The following is a 21,896-nucleotide window of genomic DNA, read 5'->3' as shown; positions in this document are numbered from 1 at the left end:
AAATATATTTGGACACTTAAATCAACAAAACTGATATAGCATTTTCTTGTAAAATGCACTCACGTAATCTTTGATTTCTTTATTTTAAATGAAACAAATATATATTTTACATTGTATTTGGACACTTAAATCAACATGAAATTTTGAAGCAGAAAAATAAACAGTATCTTGTAAAATGTACTAAAAAATCAGTTTTATTTACTTAATTTTATTTTTTATTTTCTTAATAATACTGTTTTATTTACTTTAACTTCAAAAAATATTTTTACGATGTTATTGAACACAACATTTTGAAGTAGAAAAAATAAGATAATATTTTCTTTGTAATTTAAAATTTGCACTAATATTTTCTTTAACTTAAGAATTATTTTTATATTATTATTGTATTTAGACACAAAAATGAAAATTCTGTCATTAATGACTCATCCTCATGTTGTTCCAAGCCTGTAAGACACAAATGAAGATATTTTTGATGAAAATGTTTATGTACTTAAACTTCAAAGTTCAAACAAACAAACAAACAAATAAAATAAAATATGTTCTTGTAAAATTAACCCTAGAAATTTTTGTTTTATGTACTTCAATAATTACAATATTTACTTTACAATATTTGTGGACACCTAAATCAACATGAACTTTTTAAGTTTAGAAAAAAATCAAATAGCATTTTCTTGTAACATTTACATTAATATTCTTTGTTTTATTTTGTTTAACCTCGAAAAAAATTACAGTGTATTTTACAGTATATTTGAGAATTTCATCAATTATAGTGTATTAGGACCCTTAAATCAACATTTAAATCAACAGATTTACTTAAGTAAGTTTTTTTGTAAACTAAAATAACATATTTTCTTTACTTTAATTTAAAAAATAATAATTTAACAGTGTATTTGGACTCTTAAATTAACAAAAGTTTGAAGTACAAAATAATTAAACAGCATATTCTTGTAAAATCTACAAAAAAAATTGTTTTATTTACTTTAAAAAATATATTTTTTACAGTGTATTTGAACAACTAAACATGTCTGAATGTCATTGCACACTGAAAAAAAAATGTTAAGGTGTAAATAAAAAAGATGATTGGAATGCATTTTTTTGATGACTGGAATCTCATTTTATTTAATTTCTGAGTAAAAATTGTAAAGGTAAATCCTACTCTAAATGTTCTCAGTGCATCAGATAAAAATATCCAAGCAAAAAAATTATTTCACATGCAAAACATTTTTAAAAGAGTTCATCAGGTTCCAAACGTTTTTAGTCAAGAGTGTGATTTATATTATGCAAAATCCCTGCAAACAATTCAGGGAACAATGTTTCACTTGCATAAACGGATTCACTATGTACAGAAACATATATTATGTGAGATAGTAATAATGTTATGTGATATTACATAACTTGCATTCAGCATGAACGCATGAGAACACAAGAAAAGCTCTTGACCTACAGGTCACAGAAATAATCACAAGATTACAACTCTTTACTCTCTGCGTCCCAAAACACTGCAGACTAAACCCGCAGAGGAAAAGACTGCATTCTCCACCCGCAGCGCTGATAAACCTACATCAGATCCATGCAGATGACTGAAAAAGCCCAGTTAAATTCCTGGAAATGAAAAACTAATCCTTAAAGAGATCACACTGAGACCATACAGATACACAAACATGCATGCAATAAAAGACATTAGTGCCAGAATGCTTTTTTTCCCCTTATAGTACGTAGTGCTAATGAATCTGTTCACTGAGTCTGAACACTGTGAATAATTAGGGTTTTTTTCTTTTGCAATTCTGAGTTTATATCTCACAACTAAGACTGAGTTATAAACTCAGAATTTTAAGTTGAAAAGTCACAATTACCTATTTTATCATTTATTCCACGGCAAAAACAATCTTGATATTTTTGTTCTTGTAACATTTACACTCATAATCTCAAAATTGCAACTATAAATAAAAACTATTACCTTTCACTTCCAACTCTTAATAAAAAAAAAAAAAATACAGAAAAATTAAAAATAAAAAGTCAGAACTAGTTCTAAGAAAGAACTGCAAGATATAAATCTAGAAGTCAGAATTATTCGATATAAACTCAGAATTGTGAAATAAAAACTTGCAATTACGCAGTGTTGCTGCCTTTGTCATAGCAGAAACAAGCCTTCTTTTTCTCACGATTATGAGCAAACATGTTGCAACTGAGTTTTTGGGAGTATCTTCAGTTTCTCACAACTCTGAAGAAAAAAAGAATAGGAAGAATAAAGAAAAGATATAGTGTGAATCATGAGATAAAATGTCGCAATTATCTATTGTATTATTTTATTCCATGGCAGAAACAAGCTTGAAATTTTTTCCGCAACCTTGAGTATTTTTCTCAGAATTGATAGTTTATATCTTGCTATTATGACCTTTTTCTCATAGCTTTGACAAAAAAGTCAGAAGTGTGCAATATAAACTCAGTATTTTGAGAAATAAACTCGCAATTCATAAAAGAAAAGTGTAAATCAGGAAATAAAGTCATAATTGCAAAATAAAAAGTCAAAATTGTGAAAATTACCTTCATTTTATTTTTATTCAATTTTTTTATTTTTTATTTTGCAATTCTGATTTTTCTCTTGCAGTCCTGAGAAAATAATTCACAACATAGCATTTTGGTTGCAATTAGGGAATTCAAATAAAATTTTAATATTTAATTAAAACGCTTTAGGACTTACACCATACAGTTTTTAAAGACTTTATCCAAAACATGACATGTCGTTGGATTAAACTATTACAAAAAGTTATATTTAAGATACAAATACAATAAGAATGCAACCAAAATTAAACAATTTTGATTTTTTTTTTTTTGTTCACTAAAAATCTTTTACATTACACCACTTCCAAACCAAGCGTGAATTTGAAACTGCTGCCAGTCAGAACAAAACTATTTTTTTTTTTATTTTGACTGGATTTTGAACCAATAATATTTCACTGTGGTCACAAACAAATCCATGGATAAAATATCCTGACACTCGTCACAGCTGTACAGCACACAAACTGCAAGAGGATTGAGTTACGCCTGCAGGACACTGTGTTCATTTACCATGAGATCAGCACATTAATCACATATACTGCATATTATTAGACAGCATGTCGAAACAGATTAGTGCAATTTGGACTTGTCAAACTTTCATATTAAATAATGCACAGAAATTGTAAAATCTAACCATGTTATTTTAGATGTTGGCAAGGCTTTCCTTTCCATTCTTCATGTTGGGCTCAATCCAACAGTCTGGCTGCTTCTGCAAGACATTTAATCGTTTTTTAGACAGTTTCACATGGAGATGAAAGTAGTTATGAATCCTTGATGATAATCTGTGACTTTGGAATGTACTTGTATGAGTTTTCTAGTGAAATATTACTCACAAACCACCTGTTTATGATGAATTATGATGATAATTATAGGGCTGAACTCACAAATATGCATTGCATGTGACAGAACATGATTTGACGGGCTAATTATATACGTGTATGTATTTCTGTCTATAGAGTTTTAACCTGTTCATATGATGATTTTTAATCACTCCACTGATTTAAATCATTTAATATCTGAAAGCAATGAGATTAAATTGACACTTTTCACCTACTTCACAAGGAAAGAAAAAGCAGTAATCTCAAAATCGCCTCAAACTGTGCTCAGGTTCGCCAAGATACCAATTGATGTCAGATATCTTAATACAAACTCAAAAATTGTCTGAGCTGATCTTCACATTAATTTTATCGCTTAATAATTTTGCTGGATGATGACTGCTGATTCATTTCTGATTCATTTTTTTTTTTTATTTATGCATTTGAGACCAAGTTGTAAAAAAAAAATGCAATTTATTGCTGTAATCAAAGCTGAGGTTTCAGCATCATTAGTTTTCAGTGTCACATGATCCTTCAGAAATAATTCTAGTATGCTGATTTTTGTTAACAAAAAGTTTTATTCAGCAAGAATGCATAAATCTGACCAAAAGTGACAGTGAAGACATCGATTTCGATTTCAAATAAATGCTGTTCTTTGGAATTTTCTATTCATCAAAGATTCCTGAAAAATAATATGTTTCCACAAAAATATCTTCAGCAGCACAACTGTTTTCAAGATTGATAATAATCGGAAATGTTTCTTTTACAGCAAATCAGCATATTGGAATGATTTCTGGAGTAATGATGCTGAAAATTCGGCTTTGATCACAGGAATAAATGACATTTTAAAACATATTCACATAGAAAACAGTTATTTTAAAATTAAATAATATTTCACAATTTTAACTGTATTTTTGATCAAATAAGTGAAGCCTTGGTGAGCATAAGAGACATTCAGATGCATTCAAAAATCTTTTTGACAGCTAGTGACAGGCTCATCAATCATATAGTCACCTCAGTTCAAGCAGTTAAACCAACAGGCAAATAAAATCACAGCCAGCACTGGTGAGCTGTGACACACGTGCATTCAAGCGGTTAAATCTGACCAACAACAACATGACCAGTGGCCTGTTTTGACTGTGGCCTTCCTTTGATACCTGCGTCATTGTTACATTTCAAAGACGCATCGTTTGAGCTCGTGTTCCATTTAGCAGCAACACATTTACACTCACATCCTCTCTAGTGTGCAGGACACCTTACAAATCACACATGCTGCGACATGTTTGCACAGCGCTGGGATTTACAGCCGTGGCAGATGAAAGAGTGTTTATAAAGCACAAAGTTCTGGCTCTGAAATTTGATATCCACCTGTGACCACACATCAGCTGAATTCTATGAGCCAAGACTACATATCTAGCTTAGAAGGCAAGACTAGTGTACTTCTGACTAAAAACAGTATTCATAAATGCTATATTGGGTATACATTACAATAAAGTTTCATAGGTTGCACTTTATTTTACAGTATGCATACTTATATGTACTTATATTGTACTTACAGTGTATTTATCTAAGAAAGTTCTGGTAATACAAGGTAACTTCATGGGGTAGGGTTAGGTTTAGGGGGTAGGTTCAGGGTTAGTACCTAATTATTACAGTTACAGTATAGTTATTGTAATTACTAAAATAAGTACATAGTATGTACATGAGGAACAGGACTGTAAAATAAAGTGCTACCGTTTCATATGTGAACATTATTTTACAGGAACGACTACTTCTACAGTATTTATTCATCTTAGTTACAGTTTTTCACATGCATTTGGATAAGTCCATACATGCACTTTTGTCTGTAGCATTCAAAGTATAATTTATCAGTTCACGCATTCCCTGGAAATCAAGCCCATTACTTGGATGTTGCCAGCATTAAATGTTTACTCAGAAATTGCAAGTAAATTTCGCAAACAGTTACAAAGAAGATGCAAGTAGCACATTGAAATAAATGTGAAGCTTTGTTAAATGTGAAGTAGAAAGACTGACATACAGGTCCTTCTCAAAAAATTAGCATATTGTGATAAAAGTTCATTATTTTCCATAATGTAATGATAAAAATTAAACTTTCATATATTTTAGATTCATTGCACACCAACTGAAATATTTCAGGTCTTTTATTGTTTTACTGATGATTTTGGCATACAGCTCATGAAAACCCAAAATTGCTATCTCAAAAAATTAGCATATTTCATCCGACCAATAAAAGAAAAGTGTTTTTAATACAAAAAAAGTCAACCTTCAAATAATTATGTTCAGTTATGCACTCAATACTTGGTCGGGAATCCTTTTGCAGAAATGACTGCTTCAATGCGGCGTGGCATGGAGGCAATCAGCCTGTGGCACTGCTGAGGTGTTATGGAGGCCCAGGATGCTTCGATAGCGGCCTTAAGCTCATCCAGAGTGTTGGGTCTTGCGTCTCTCAACTTTCTCTTCACAATATCCCACAGATTCTCTATGGGGTTCAGGTCAGGAGAGTTGGCAGGCCAATTGAGCACAGTAATACCATGGTCAGTAAACCATTTACCAGTGGTTTTGGCACTGTGAGCAGGTGCCAGGTCGTGCTGAAAAACGAAATCTTCATCTCCATAAAGCTTTTCAGCAGATGGAAGCATGAAGTGCTCCAAAATCTCCTGATAGCTAGCTGCATTGACCCCTGCCCTTGATAAAACACAGTGGACCAACACCAGCAGCTGACATGGCACCCCAGACCGTCACTGACTGTGGGTACTTGACACTGGACTTCAGGCATTTTGGCATTTCCTTCTCCCCAGTCTTCCTCCACACTATCCCACCTCAATTTCCGAATCACATGCAAAATTTGCTTTCATCCGAAAAAAGTACTTTGGACCACTGAGCAACAGTCCAGTGCTGCTTCTCTGTAGCCCAGGTCAGGTGCTCCTGCCGCTGTTTCTGGTTCAAAAGCACACGCCTGTGCACGGTGGCTCTGGATGTTTCTACTCCATACTCAGTCCACTGCTTCCGCAGGTCCCCCAAGGTCTGGAATCGGTCCTTCTCCACAATCTTCCTCAGGGTCCGGTCACCTCTTCTCGTTGTGCAGCGTTTTTTTCGCACACTTTTTCCTTCCCACAGAATTCCCACTGAGGTGCCTTGATACAGCACTCTGGGAACAGCCTATTCGTTCAGAAATTTCTTTCTGTGTCTTACCCTCTCACTTGAGGGTGTCAATGATGGCCTTCTGGGTTAACCTCTTACCCATGATTGCGGTTTTGAGTAATGAACCAGGCTGGGAGTTTTTAAAAGCCTCAGGAATCTTTTGCAGGTGTTTAGAGTTAATTAGTTGATTCAGATGATTAGGTTAATAGCTCGTTTAGAGAATCTTTTCATGATATGCTAATTTTTTGAGATAGGAATTTTGGGTTTTCATGAGCTGTATGCCAAAATCATCAGTATTAAAACAATAAAAGACCTGAAATATTTCAGTTGGTGTGCAATGAATCTAAAATATATGATAGTTTAATTTTTATCATTACATTATGGAAAATAATGAACTTTTATCACAATATGCTAATTTTTTGAGAAGGACCTGTAGACTGAAATAGTATTTACTTGTAAAAACCATTTGAGTTGCAGGAATGCTTTTATTGTTAATCTTTACCAATGCATTTTTAAAATCAGAAGTCATATCTGTTTACATTAGTTAATGCACAGAGAACTAACATGAATAAACAATGAACTATTGTATTTTTCATTGGATAACATAAAGGAATGTACTCACCTTCAGGCCATCTAAGATTTTTGTTTCATCATGGAAACCGATTTGAAAAATGTACCATTGCATCACTTGCTCACCAACGGATGCTCTGCAGTGAATGGGTGCTGTCAGAAGTAGAAAACTTACTGATAGATTTGTTTCTTACAAACATACAACTTTTGTCTTCACAAGATTTTAAGTGATTATTGTGGATTATTGTGATGTTTTTATCAGCTGTTTGGACTCTCATTCTGACGGCACCCATTCACTGCAGAGCATCCATTGGTGAGCAAGTGATGTAATGCTACATTTCTCCAAATCTGATACTACATTTTGGATGACCTGAGGGTGAGTACATTTTAATCAGATTAATTTTTCTGTTTGCAGGAGAGTAATAATAAGTAGTATGATAAAAATCTATATTACTTCACAGATAAAGTGCAATCATAATGCTGTAGCTGTTATTTTATTCAATCAATAAGCCTCTTCAGGCGAGCTACGCAACCAGACTAGAGCACTGCGGTGGTTTCAGGGCAGCTGTTTACACACTGTGAGCATGTGAGCTGGTCTGGTCTCATTATAGTCACAGTCTCCATGTGAGCGAAGAACATTTCCAGCATCCTGCTCATTAATGTCCACAGTAACAGGTGGTTCTGATTAAGATCGGCACACATTCACACACTGACGCAGAGCTTATCACTCACTGCAACTAACACACACTTCACTGCACAAATAGCTTGTCAAAAACACCAACTTTACGCTTTAGAAGGCGTTTAACCTCAGTGTGACCCATCGGTACAGTCAGGTTTAATGGTTAAACATTCACTGAGATCTATAAATCATTCATTCAGGCACAAGGACTTATTACAGTATAAACATAAAACTCAATGGATGATGTTGAACTTACAGTACAGTATATGCTGTGGAAATAGCAAAATATGAAAAAGTTTTAGGGGTAGGTTCAAAAGATTTATATATAAATATACACACAGTATTGCTCAAACATTTGGGGTCATAAGATTTTTAAAGGTTTTTAAAAGTATCCTCTTCTGCTTTATTTAAAACATGCTTTATTTATTCTTTATTTATACTTCAAGGTTTTAATTTTAAGTGTAAACATCTGTTGTGCACCAAGTTAAAAAAAAAGTGTGTGTGTGTAAGGGTGGGGGTAGTGGTGGGCAGTTTTCTTTTGATTAAAAGAAACAGAATTTCTGAAGAAAAAAAATAAAAATAAAATTCATAGGGCCCTATTTTTTTAAGTTCCCTTTCAGTCTACCACTATCGAAACCAAACCAAACAACCCACGAATTTGGATCTCGCTTCGAGAGACCAGTCTACTTCGAGTGTAACTAAACGAGCCAATGCACAATGGCATGCAATTATTGCATCCAGCTGCCGCTGATCACAGTCTGAGCATTAAAAAAATGGCAGGTGCAATGCATACCAGCTTTTTGCTTCGGAGCCAAGTGACAACATCGTTCTGCTCCTGACTACTCTACTGAGAGAAGACTAAACGAGTTTAGCGCGCTCTTTGAGAGCTCTTCGTGTTGGTGGTGGTTTCCCGTGTCGAGTGGGTTGCACACATCAGACTGCACTACCCCCTGTTTGGGTTGCAGGCGGCCATCTCCCCTGTGCGCTTCAGCACGCTAAAAGAGCTTTTTCTCTAAAAGAGCATTTACGGGTGCGTCTTTTTAAAGATTACATTGTGTGGCAAACTTGACGTTGCGTCTTCGTAAAGACAATGTGGGTCTTGCTATAGATGCGGTCGTTACCTGGTGCTGGGTGATGGTCACGATCGCTGCCTCACGTGTCTGGGCATTAAACATGCTGAGGTGGCGTTTGTGGATGAGTCATGTTCTCATTGCGGGAAGATGATCATCTCGGAGTCGTGGGCCAAGCTCTGTCTCCTCAAAGGGGTGGAGCTCCATTGCCTCTGCCTCGATCTAGTTTTCGTCATGGCGGCAATCAGGGGGGGGCTACTTCAGGCAGTAGCACAGGGGGTCTGAGGGTAACAGTGATGGCAAACCCTCCAGGAACCAACCCTCAGGGGACCATCGCTCCTCTTGCACTCCGCAACCAGTAGAGCTGCCAACGGAACGTGCTGGGTCCTCTACAAGGAGCGTACCAGCAGTATCCTTTGGCGCTCCTCCCGACGACCGGATGTTGATCGCTGCATCGGATGGTAAGCCGAGATTTCTGAAGAGGAAGATTCGGACTGTAGCAATGCCTCAATCGGATCCGGAAATGAAAAATTAAAGAAAGAAAATGAATTTCATAAAGCCCTAAAAATTTAAGCTTTTGCTTTTTTTAACAGCAATTTATAAAAAAAAAAAAATTTTTTAAGTATAAATTGCTGTTAATAATCTCATGATTTCAATTAATTAGACATGCTTTTTGATTAATAAAATTCAAATTAACCATCAAAACGGAGAACCATTAAACCATAGTCTTTACATAGTCACTGTATATATGCTGTTAAAAAAAAAAAAAAAAAAGCTTTGTGGGTCACGTCTCATCTCTCAAGAATCACTGATCTGAATTCATGATGCTGCTTTGGTGTCTTTCTTGTACGTGACAGTAGTTTCAAATTAAACTGAGAGGATCAGAACAAAGTGCCATTGGCAAAACTACAGATAGCAAGTAGAAATGCTTTGATCGCCCAGAAGCATGTGTACAAGATTGTTAGATAGCCGGAAAACATCTACACTCCATGAGAGACACGGTTGTCCAACAACATGTCAGCATTTCCTATACTGCAGCCTACCATACACTACCATAGCAGTACCCACAGTACTACGGTAAACCATCTGAAACTATCACTAGATTTGACATTTCAAATCTGCAATTAAATGCAAATTTGATGTCAAATGATGATACATGACAGGCCAAAAGCATTATAGGATATCCATGTCAGTCTTAATACTCGTCCCATGTTCAACAGCAGGAAACTGATCTCAAGATCTTGTTTAGTGAAAACACACCTACAGCCAATCGAAGCCCGAAGACGCTCGACAATCTGACGGGAAATTTCCTCAATGTACCGAAACGTCAATCATCTTTAAAGCCGCAAACGATTTTTACTCATTTGGTGCATGAAATGATTTCTTAGGCGTCAGTCACAAACTCTGCGTCTGCTTTGTGCTCATCTGAATTCAACACAAGTTTCTTGTGCGCTTCGTTCATTATGCATGAAGATGATAAATTACAGACCTTGGACTAAATCAGAGGCAACAACGCCGCTAATTACCTTTGTTTGAAAAGAAAATCACACCGCCAAATTAGCCTGGTGTGTTTATATTCATAATAAGTTCATTTAAGACATAGACTCGCAGCGTAATACCGGTGTCGATTTTACAGCGCTGGAAAGAAAATACTGTGAAAATAATGTGAGAGAGAAGTCAGTCTGAACCAGTCGACCATAATCAAAAAACAAAAAAAAAAAAAAGAAAAAAAGAATAAATAACAAACAAATGAAAACAGGAGTTTGATACTCTGTTCTATGTTGGTTCGACACGTCATTTCACCAAAAAACACCGGTATGCTTCAAAACCTAGTGACACAATCCAAAACATCTTTCTAATAGATATTAGAATATTGATGATCTAATGCACTTAAAGGAATAGTTCACCTAAAAGTAAAAACCTGCAGATAATGTCAGAAATGTAGCATTAGATCACTTGCTCAGCAATGGATGCTCTGCAGTGAATGGGTGCCGTCAGAATGAGAGTCCGAACAGCTGATAAAAACATCACAATAATCCACAACCACTCCAGTCCATCTCTTAATGTCTTGTGAAGCCAAAAGCTGAATGTCTGTAAGAAACAAATCCATCATTAAGAAGTTCTCCAGTGAAAAAAAAATGGTCTGGTCTGAATCAGGAGAGAAATCTGCACAGATCAAGCACCGTTTACAAACTAAAACAGCTCTAAATAAATATGTGAGAAAAGAAGGACATTTCAATGAATAAGCTCGTCTCAAGTGCTAAACCTCCATGTAAATAAAAGTCTGAGACAATGCTGATAATCTTCAGTCTTCAATCTTCAATGATGATCTGCATGACTAACAGGATACTGAACTTAGTTACACTATGTAAATACACACTACTATTAAAAAAATAATAATAATAATAATAAAATCCTTTTTTTCACTAAGGATGCATTAAATAAATCAAAAAGGACAGTAAATACAAAAATATTTCAATTTATCAAAGAATCCTGAAAAATAAAATGTATCAGTTTCCACTAAAATTTTCAACATTGATAATAATCAGAAATGTTTGTTCAGCAGGAAATCAGCATATTAGAATGATTTCTGAAGAATCATGTGACACTGAAGACTGGAGTAATGATGCTGAAAATTCAGCTTTGATAGAAAATAGCATAGGAAAGAGCTATTTAACATTGTAATAATATTACACATTTTTCCTGTGTTTTTCGATAAAATAAATGCAGCCTTACTGACATCTAACTTTTAAAAGGTAGTGTATATACAAAAATAATTTGGTTTTCATTGGACTATAACCCAAATTTTATTTAATTAGTTATAGAGAAATCAAATCAACTTTGGTGAATGTTTTTCTGCACTCCCTGTTTAACCCCTTTTTGCAACTCAAGTCATTTACCACCCTGCCACTTTGGTCTTGAGGTGAGAAAAATGATTCTGATTATTGTAATTTCGATGGCAATTGTTATTCAACTACAGTGATAATGCAGAAATGTCTCTGAGCAGAACCGACTCACAACACAACCATCTTCATACATGCCATCATGTCTCATTAATCATGTGCAAAATTAACTGTCAAAGTTTTGCCTTTAAGGCAAGTTCTGAAATGCCTGATGTTCACATGTGAGTTTGGAAAGACAGCATCAAATAAACAGCATCACATGCAGACAGCTTCACTAACAGAAAAGAAGAAGAAAGTTATATGATGGCTCTGTGTAAATACCACAGTATATGAATATGGTAATCATCCAATACCATGGTATGAGTCAAGAACAGGCCAGGATACCAAACAAGACATGTTCCTGAATCAATATCCTTGTTGGTCTTTGAGACAGTGTTATTTTAGCATTATTAATATAATTACAGTTTTTGGTAATATTTTCTTTCAGTTTTCACTTGATTTTTTTTTTTTAAGTTTTAATGATTTAAATTATTGAATTAGTAATTTTTAATGTTTTAATAGTTTTTTTTTTTTCATTTTTATTAGTTTTTCTTTTTTATTTGGTTTAGTTATATGATTTTAGTTATTTTAGTATGTAAAGTTAAACAGAATGGAAATGGAGAAGTTGCTTTGGTAATAGCTGAAATAAAATAAACTTACGTTTATTATATTTTATTTTACTTCAGTAATGTATACCTCAACAAAAATGTTTTTTTTTTTATGGTCTAAGTTTTCTTTCAGCCAATGAGTTTGTGAGAAAAGTCAGAATGCAGAGTTTTTATCTCACAATTCAAACTTTTTTTCTCACAGATTTAAGGGAAAAGGTCAGAACTGCAAGAAAAAACCTGAATTATTTGCGAGATAAAATGTTGCAATTACCTTTTAAAGATTTTTTTTTTTCTGTGGCAGAAATAGCTTTCAGACAACTCACATCTGAACAGCCATGAAAACAGAAGTTGCAAAGTAACTTTTTTAACCTTTGCAAAACTGCACACAATCTACTTTGACATTTCAGGATTTTTTTATTTTTCAGCTAAACTGACATCCTCATGTACATCTACAAATCAGAGGAGTCAAGCATCAAAGAGTTTCTGACAATCTTTCCTCTGTCTGTCCCATTTTAAGTCTAACCCTCTGTCTAACTGCCAGAGCTTCACTTCAAACTGACACGCAAACAAACCACGATGCATGACTGGAATGACTGCTCACAAACAACCAGAGCAGCCTATGAAAAGAGCAAAACAAACAGGTTTTTACATGTTCCTAAGAATATTTAATGTTTGCACATGCAAATGATTCCAACAAGTCACATGCACTGAGGATTCACAATCCAGTTGTTTAATAAAAATGCCATTGTGTGTTATAAATATTGTTGGTTCTTTGATGAATTGCTTTTGTTTAGTGTCTGCTAAATGCATGAATGAACACATAAATTATTCCAATGCTGAAAGAATGTGCACATGACTTTAACTCTCCGAAAAGGTTAAAACGTCCTGAAAAAAAAAGTCACACTTGTACTGTATAGGTTAAAAATAACTGCATTGGAAACAAATGGGAAGCAAATTTTATCTAGTGAAAACACTTGTTATTGCACCCAAACAAAATCTTGCAAACCTTGCATTTTTATATATCAACCTCAAATTCAGAACTTGTTTTAGAAAATATATATGTCATATAAAATTTGAAAAAAGCATTTTAAATAACAGTATATATATATACTTTTTTAATATCACAAAACAAACAAACTTAAGTCTGTGCTCCAAAGCATTCAAGATTTATGATAGTTTATGCTCTATGCTCATAAAATGGTTAACAGGTAATAAATAGATCATAACTATTCCATAAATACAATTTAGTACCCTAAAATCCCCTAAATATATATTAAGCAAAAAACATTATTGAAAAAGCAGCACCAGAGGTTTATTACTTAGGTGTTAGAGGTGATCACATATCAAAAACATTAAGCAATAGTAATAGCAATGCCTACAAATGTCTTTAATATTATTAAAAGCTTCTAAGCAACTTCCTCATTTCCAGCGTTCTTGTGCAGATGAATTTTCCCATTGAAACAGACTGAATTGAAACAGAAATGCAACAAAAGCTGCAAAGTATGCATGATGTTCTGGCATGGTATCAACATTTAATGCCACTTCCTTCAAGTTTGACAAATCACCCCCTTTTTTGGCTAAATAAGCTTCATGCATGATCGTGCACATGAACAAATGTATGTCAGACACACGTAAAGATGCATGGAGCATCAGGGCGGCCGCAGACTTCCCACTACTATGGCAGGCAGACGGGGCCAAAAGTTTTTAAACAGAACGCGTGAAATTTGACATTGTCAGCATGCACTGTTTGTCTGCATTAGGGTGACAACGCATGTAATGGTACATAATGGTACACTGATAAGCACGTATGCACACATCAGGTGTAAGAACTGTTCATGAGGGATGATGCATCGGTATCGGTGTGTGGTGTCAGTCTCAGTTCATTATTTGTCATTTCTTTTTTTAGTTGTTTAGTTCAATGTTCTATCTCAGAATTCTATCTTCTATCTCTATTCTCAGAAAAGTCTTATTTTTACATTCTAACATTAATTAATTTACTCTAGAACAGTAGATATGGGAAATAATGTAATGCCTTAGTGAACTAAAGAAGGATTAAAATGTGGGTAAAGGTAGAGGTACTATAAATCTACTTCATTATTATTTTGGAATACATTACACATTCAAACACATCCAGAAAGTGTGCACGTGGAGAAACATGTTCAAATTCAGCATCTTATCATGGTAAAACTGTGTGTCTTTACACATACTAAAGAATAGTGCATGTTGACATGGTCAAATTTCACACATTCTGTTTAAGGACTTTTGGCCCCATCGGCCTTCCATACACTACAAACATGTTTATCTTAGGTGAACAAGCCTCGTGTAACCTCATCCCGGACGGCTTCATTTACACATCACAGGCCGTCCTCATCCTCCATCTGTATCTGACCCTGGAACAGAGTCACGCCGCTCATTTATCTCCATACAAAAGCAATTAATGAGCGACTGCATTTCAAGGACAGAAAAAGTTATTCTACAGTGACCTCGAGAGCCACGCAAGGACTTTCCTCTAATAAATATGAAAAGTACTGAGAAATTGGTTAAAGGTGAAGTGTGCGATGTGTTTGATGCTAAAACACTTTAATCTTTACTTTTCGTTTGATGAGAAAGTCTGACCAGCCTGACAAAGCAACTCTGGCTCAAGCAATGCTGTGGTTTATCTGAAAAATAATTCAGTTTGGTGATGTTAGTTGCAAATACATTACACACTTCACCTTTAACACATTTTGTGCAAAAATATTACTAAATTAAATAAAACTAGCCAAAAAAAAAAAAAAAAAAAAACACTACAAAAGTTTCTACATTTAATCAAACTTTAGTAAAAATATTTTCAGTTGAAAAATCTGGGTCTTCTTTTGTGTTTTATGTTGACACTAATTGGTTTCCATGCAATTTGGTAAAAATTGACTATTAAAAACAGAGAGAGAGAAAGAGAGAAAGAGATAGAGAGAGAGAGAGAGAGAGAGAGAGAGAGAGAGAGAGAGAGAGAGAGAGAGAGAGAGAGAGAGAGAGAAACCTCTATGGTAGCTCGTCAGAAAAAGAAAATAAAAATAAACATGTAAAGTAAAAAGTTTGCATTTTATTTCAATTAACATTTAAGTTACTTTTTTTATTTTAAACAAACTTTAAATTTAGTTGAACTAAAAACGAAATAAATATACTTTATATATAAATCTATATATAAAAATACTACTAATATTACTAAATGGCAAAAACACAACAAATTAAATGAAATAATATAATATAAAAATAAAAACTGATTTTATTTTATAAAATAACATTTTATTTTACTGATTTTATTTGATTCAAATTTGAAAAACTATAATAGTATCTAAATAATACTAAAATAAGGTGGAAAGAGCTGGAAATAACTACATCATAAATAGTATCTCACATCATTTGTACATCTGAGATGCAAAACATGAAAAAAAAAAAAGAAAAAAAAAATAACAGATTTTTATTTTTTTTTACTATGAAATTCAAACTGATGAAGAAACAGCGAATTCTCCCAGGATGAATCAGAAGACGGCCTTTAATTCTGAAACTCTGAGTCTTAAATTTCATAAGTTCTCTTGTCTTCAATATTTAGTTTTTGACAAGCTTCAATAAATTTTTTTAAAAAATTAGATTTTTTCAAAGTGTTGATTTCTCGCGAATTGCATGGAAACCAATGGGGGTCAATAACAATCAAAATATGTACAGCCTTTCCAAAACAAGTTCAAGACCCTAAATGAAAAACAGTCACAACATCTCGAGAAATCAAATGTTTAACCAGCGTTTCACACAGTCTAAAAATCGACAACACAATAAGCCAAATGTTTCTCAATGCTGAATCTAGTATAATGAAACCTGTTGCTTGAAATGCCTGAACTTCAGCACTGAAATTCATCAGCAAGCTGCTGATAGACTGAATGTACATTAGAGTCGAGTTTCTTGATAAAATGCCGTCAAAGACTGCGTTGAGTGAAGAATGAGACTTTAACAAAGACAAACGATCATCACATTTTACACTCAGATGGATTTCACTGCCGGCAAAAGTGAAGTAATGATTGGAAGCGTAAAAAAGTGTTTATCCTGAAAGTGTAAATGGCATTCGAGACACGTTATTTCCATCAACATGTAATAGAGTGAATGTACAAGCATTCAGTTAGAATAACACACAAATATATTTTAGTAATGAAGTACATCATTAATTCAGAAGTTTGGCAGCTCGCGTGGTTTCAACACACCTCGAATTCTGCGAATGCCATTTTAATCCAATGTCATTGTTGTGGGTCGATGTGCAAAACTGGTTTTCGTGGCTCTCGCCAACATTCCTCGTCCTCCGGCCAACATGTAAATCCTGCGTTAGCAGAGAAACAAGAACATGAGCGTTTGGTTGTTCTGCTTTTAAAGGCAAAACACACTGCTAATGCAAACCATCATCTGCCAAAATACTGACTTTCCTTCATCTCAAACCAGATCCTTAAATAATTCTCACATACTGACACAGAATCACGTTAATAAAGCATAAGCCTGCAGATCCATACTTTCGATTTTCAGCATAAAATATGGATCACTTTGTAGGTCGTTCTGGCCAAAAACTACATCAAGAGAAGGTTTTTCTGTGTAACTTAATTTTTAAAGAGTTGACTTTGCCCTTAAATGGTGAATCTTTCAAGAGCATGAAAATAAACAAATTAAAATGAAACTAAAATTATTATTAAAAAAATTAAAAATTAAATTAATTAATAATAACAAAAATACATTTAATTAAAATAAGAATTTGCTTTTTTTAAGACCATTAAGCTTTTGTTCATTGAGACATTTTGTGTACACGTGCACATATTTTTGTCTCAAATTCTTATTACTGCAATGCATAATAATAATAATAAAATACATTTCACATTTTATCACTTTAAAATGCACAGAATTTTATCGTTTTAGTTTAGTTTGTAATTCCAATTATGTAATTATGTTATTTCCAATTATTTTTGATCTGTATAAAGCCAGTACAACAAATACTATCATGTTTAATAAATAAATTCAATATATATATATATATATATATATATATATATATATATATATATATATATATATATATATATATATATATATATATATAAATACATAATAAAAAAAATAATAATAATTAACACAACAACCATATTTTTGGGACCATTATGTTTTCTAAATGCATTATGACATTATTTTCTGTACATTTTTCCATCAAATTCTTATCAATGCAATGCAAAATGATACAAAGAAAAAATAGTTTTTAAAAATAGTTTATTCTATTACTACAATATGCACAGATTTTTTTTGTTCCAATTATTTATGAATGCAAAATAAGTACAAATAAACAAACAATAAAAAAAATTGCATTCTTCTTTTTTTATTAACATAAAGCCAGTACAACAAATACTATTATATTTAATAAATATAATAAATTATTTTTTCTGCAGTAACTAAGAATGTGTTTAATTGTAAAGGGAAAAAAGTTTTCATGCTACCAAAACAAATCTTTATATCTTTATTCCTCTAGATTTTGTAGGTGAATACTACTCGGACGTATTCTTGACAGGTTTTATGAGATCTTAATTCAAACTAAACGTCACTAAAAATTGCTGCAGATTAGAAGCTGCTACATTAATTTCATTGTAAGGACCACAGTGAAGCACAAACGTTCTGGCACTTTCTTCAGCTCACTAAATTAACGCATTAGGAGCCACAATGGTGGTGTAAAGTCTTCGTGGGAGGCCGCTGGTTTAAGATGAATTAGGAAAGCGATATCCCACCATAAACCGCTGGAACGGTCCCTCCTCTGTCTGCATCTATACATCTCTGCTCAACTGGACCAAACTCTCCCAGCGCCTCATAAACTCAACCTGAGACCCACAAATCTATTGTGTCTGTGTCCTTTGCACTTACGTCTGCCCTGACTGCCTCCTGTCCCACAAAGCTCCTCTGTTCTGGGGCCTTCCCGCGAGAACCGCACATAAAGGACGCTGAAGCCTATATCACAAGGTTCATATAACACTGTGACCGAAGCTCAGGGTCTCCAGAAAGAGCAAAGTGTTTTCCTCACTCATTCCTCTTTCTGTTCATGCCGCTTATCAGGTTCCAGACTGGAGCTATGAAAGAGAAAACGACATGAGAACAACGGCGGGGGGGAAAAAAAGAGAGAGAAAGAATTGTTAGGTTAAAAGAGGAGGAAAATCACTAGAGAAACAATGTTATTGACCAGATGTTGCTCGTTCATGGTTCAGGAGAGGTTTAAATGAAGTACCAACCTTGTTTCAGAAGCTTCTTCTTCAGCAAATCAAATATAAAATTTAAACATATTAAAAATGGAGCTTATTTATGGGACAATTTCTTTTTTAAATAATAATAAATTCAATTTAGAATGTTGTCCCCTCAAATCCTCCCTGCTGCAATACAATACAAAAATAAATAAATAAATATTCATTACTGCAATATGCATGATTGTTTTAAAAAAAAAATTTTAAGATTTGACTTTTTTTGTAAATACAATTATTCGCAAATATTAAAAAAAAAAAAATAATAAAATAGCATAAAAAAATCAAGCTTGTTTTGGGGAATTTCATACAAATTTAGTAGGTTTTCTCAATTATAAACTAATAAATTAATGTTTTTAAATGTGTTTTAATGCACATTGCATTTCATTTAAAATTTTGGAATTATGGAATGTTCGGAATTGTTTTGTAATTCTGCCATACAATGTTAATTTTTGAGTATAAAGCCATTAATGCTAAATACTAATAATCAAAAGATGTTACATTTAAATAAACCTTTAAAACAAACTTGTCTCAAATGTTAAAATAAGAGAAAAAATAAAAGAACAATAAGTGAAAAAAGAGAACTTGATGAGAAATATTTCTACTGAGATCTGGATGTAATGAGCGTTGATGCTGAGATGTAGAGGAGAGCACTCTTTCTGGAATGACAGAGCGAGAAGAGTGAGTCTGGAGTTATTTCCAGGACAAACGTGGAGTATGTAGATAAAACGTCTCCTGAGAGACTCAATATTATTTTTACTCAAAGCTGCAACGAGATTATCATGACTGAATGTTCAAATGATGACGTGTTTAACACAAAATCCAAAACATACACTGATAATCAGAGGGAAATGAAGGTCAGCCGTTCATATTATCACACTGTGAAAATGATGTTTTTTGAAGTTGTATATAACACAAGGATTACTACGAGTACATTTCACAAGATAACACTTCTCCAGTCTGTCCATTTCAAAACTTTGTTTAATGTTATTTGAATTATGTGTGACATACTAGCAATTATTTAGCAAATTATTCATGTAAAAACATAAATAAACTTTTATTAGTGTAATATACATAAGTGTTTTACTGGACAATTTTGGAACATAAGAATTGTTCGTAAATCCAATTCTTCTCAATTTAAAAAAAAAGTTTTTAGAAATGACTAGCACAGTTAAAATAAAATCAAATAGAAATACATTTAATTAAAAAAATAATTTCAAATTAAATTAGCTTGTTTTTGGGACCATAAATTTTTTTTTGCACAGAATTTTTTTTTTTTATTGGGGGGGGGGGGTATGGGGGGGTTGGGGGGTATAGAAATGTTCATAATTCCAACTTCTCTTAAAAAAATCTGTATAAAACTGGTAAATACTACATATTAATAATCATTAAATGTTTAAATGAAGAAACAACATTTTAAAGTAAATCTCACACTATTTTATTTTCAGTCTCTACATCATTCTGTGTGTAACCTTGTTTCAAAAGTGTCTTTAAAAATAAATAAAACATTAAATTTGAAGTTTTGGGGGGGACCTTACATGTTTTATACAAAATGTAAAGCTTCAGCTGTATATACTCAGCTGTGTCAGTCACATAAGCTTATGTTTAATATTATGCATTTTTAATCAAATTTTGTGCACAAAAAGGTCTCAACTTTTGACAGTCTCACCAAAATAATAAGTCAAGAAATAGACTGTGGTTGATATTCAGTTCATTTGATAAGGAAACAGAAGTCGAGCTGCACTGTGTGACAGTATTCAACACTATACTCTGTTGCATAATGCACACAACTGTAACACATCATCCACGATCTTTATGCATTCAGAGAAACCATATACTGTGCACAATAATCATGCTGCAAAGATTTAAACAGTAAGGTAGGATGCCATTCCAAACATAGCGCTTTTCAGGGAGTGTCACCCGAGTTCACCTTTCACTTTGACATCTTGTCTTTTGTGTTCAGAATGCAAGAAAAACTCAAATCATTCACAATCCAACCACTTCATTAGACCTCAGAACTGAGCTTTATAAACAAATCTTCATTCATGTCTCATAAAGATTCAGTTCAGTGGGTTTAAACTGATTTGCTGGTAAATTGGGTCACTCGCTGCATGAATCGCACTGATTTCACAACTGCTTTCTCAGCTTCAGTACAGTCTGATGTCCACCACTGCTCTATTTATTATTCATACAGGAACATATAATATATGGGTTTGATGAGGGGGAAGAAAGCACGGTCAGTCGATTTAAACTCTGACTGATGGTGCTGGGACTAAACTGTATTTCCCATTAACAAACTGATGTTTAAATGCTTTTGAGGAACTGGGACTGAGAATAAGCGAGAACCAGTAGCCTACTTAAAGTCTGACAGTCGGCCGAACGGCTCGCTCAGATTTAACCAGCTACGCCGCTTATTACACACAGCCATGTTCGGCTGAATTAGAGCTCCTGTACTTTGACTTTTCACATCATTAAAGTAGGTTCTGTCTCTTTACAGTGCTTTAAGTTACTCGAGAGTCGCTCATCCGAGAGCACCGGCGTGCAGAAATTCACAGGATTTGTGCCAGTGGCTTATTAGCTGGAGTAATACTTTCACAGTCGAGCTCAGCGGTGACCAGAAAACAACTGCAAGTCCAAACTGAAAGAAAAAAAGGGTTTCTGAAATAGGTCACACAGATGCAAATGTTGGTTTCGGAGCAGTTCTTTAGCTTTTATTTCACACTAAATCATTTAGAATTTAAAATGCATAGCGCTGACTGTTTAATACACAATTTTTTGGTTTGGGTTTTTGAAAGACGTCTCTTCTGCTCACCAAGCTTGCAATTATTTGATCAAAAACACAGTAAAAACAGTAATATTGTGAAATATCTTTGATTACAAAGAAATTGCATTTATTCCTGTGATCAAAGATGAATTTTCAGCATCATTACTCCAGTCTTCAGTGTCACATGATCTTCAGAAATCATTCTAATATACTGATTTACTGCTCAAGAAACATTTCTGATTATTATCAATTCACTATTATCAATCGAACACAGTTGTGCTGTTTAATATCATTGTGGAAACTGATACATTTAATTTTTTTTGTATTCTTTGATGAACTGAAAGTTCAAAAGAATAGAATTTATTAGAAATCTAAATCTTCTGTCACATTAAAAATGTCTTTACTGTCACTTTTGATCAATTGAATGCATCCTTGTTCAATAAAAG

This window comes from Cyprinus carpio, chromosome B11, assembly GCF_018340385.1.
Source record: "Cyprinus carpio isolate SPL01 chromosome B11, ASM1834038v1, whole genome shotgun sequence".
Lineage (NCBI taxonomy): Eukaryota > Metazoa > Chordata > Actinopteri > Cypriniformes > Cyprinidae > Cyprinus > Cyprinus carpio.
The sequence above is the reverse complement of the archived record's forward strand: the minus strand, read 5'-3'. Positions refer to the sequence as shown.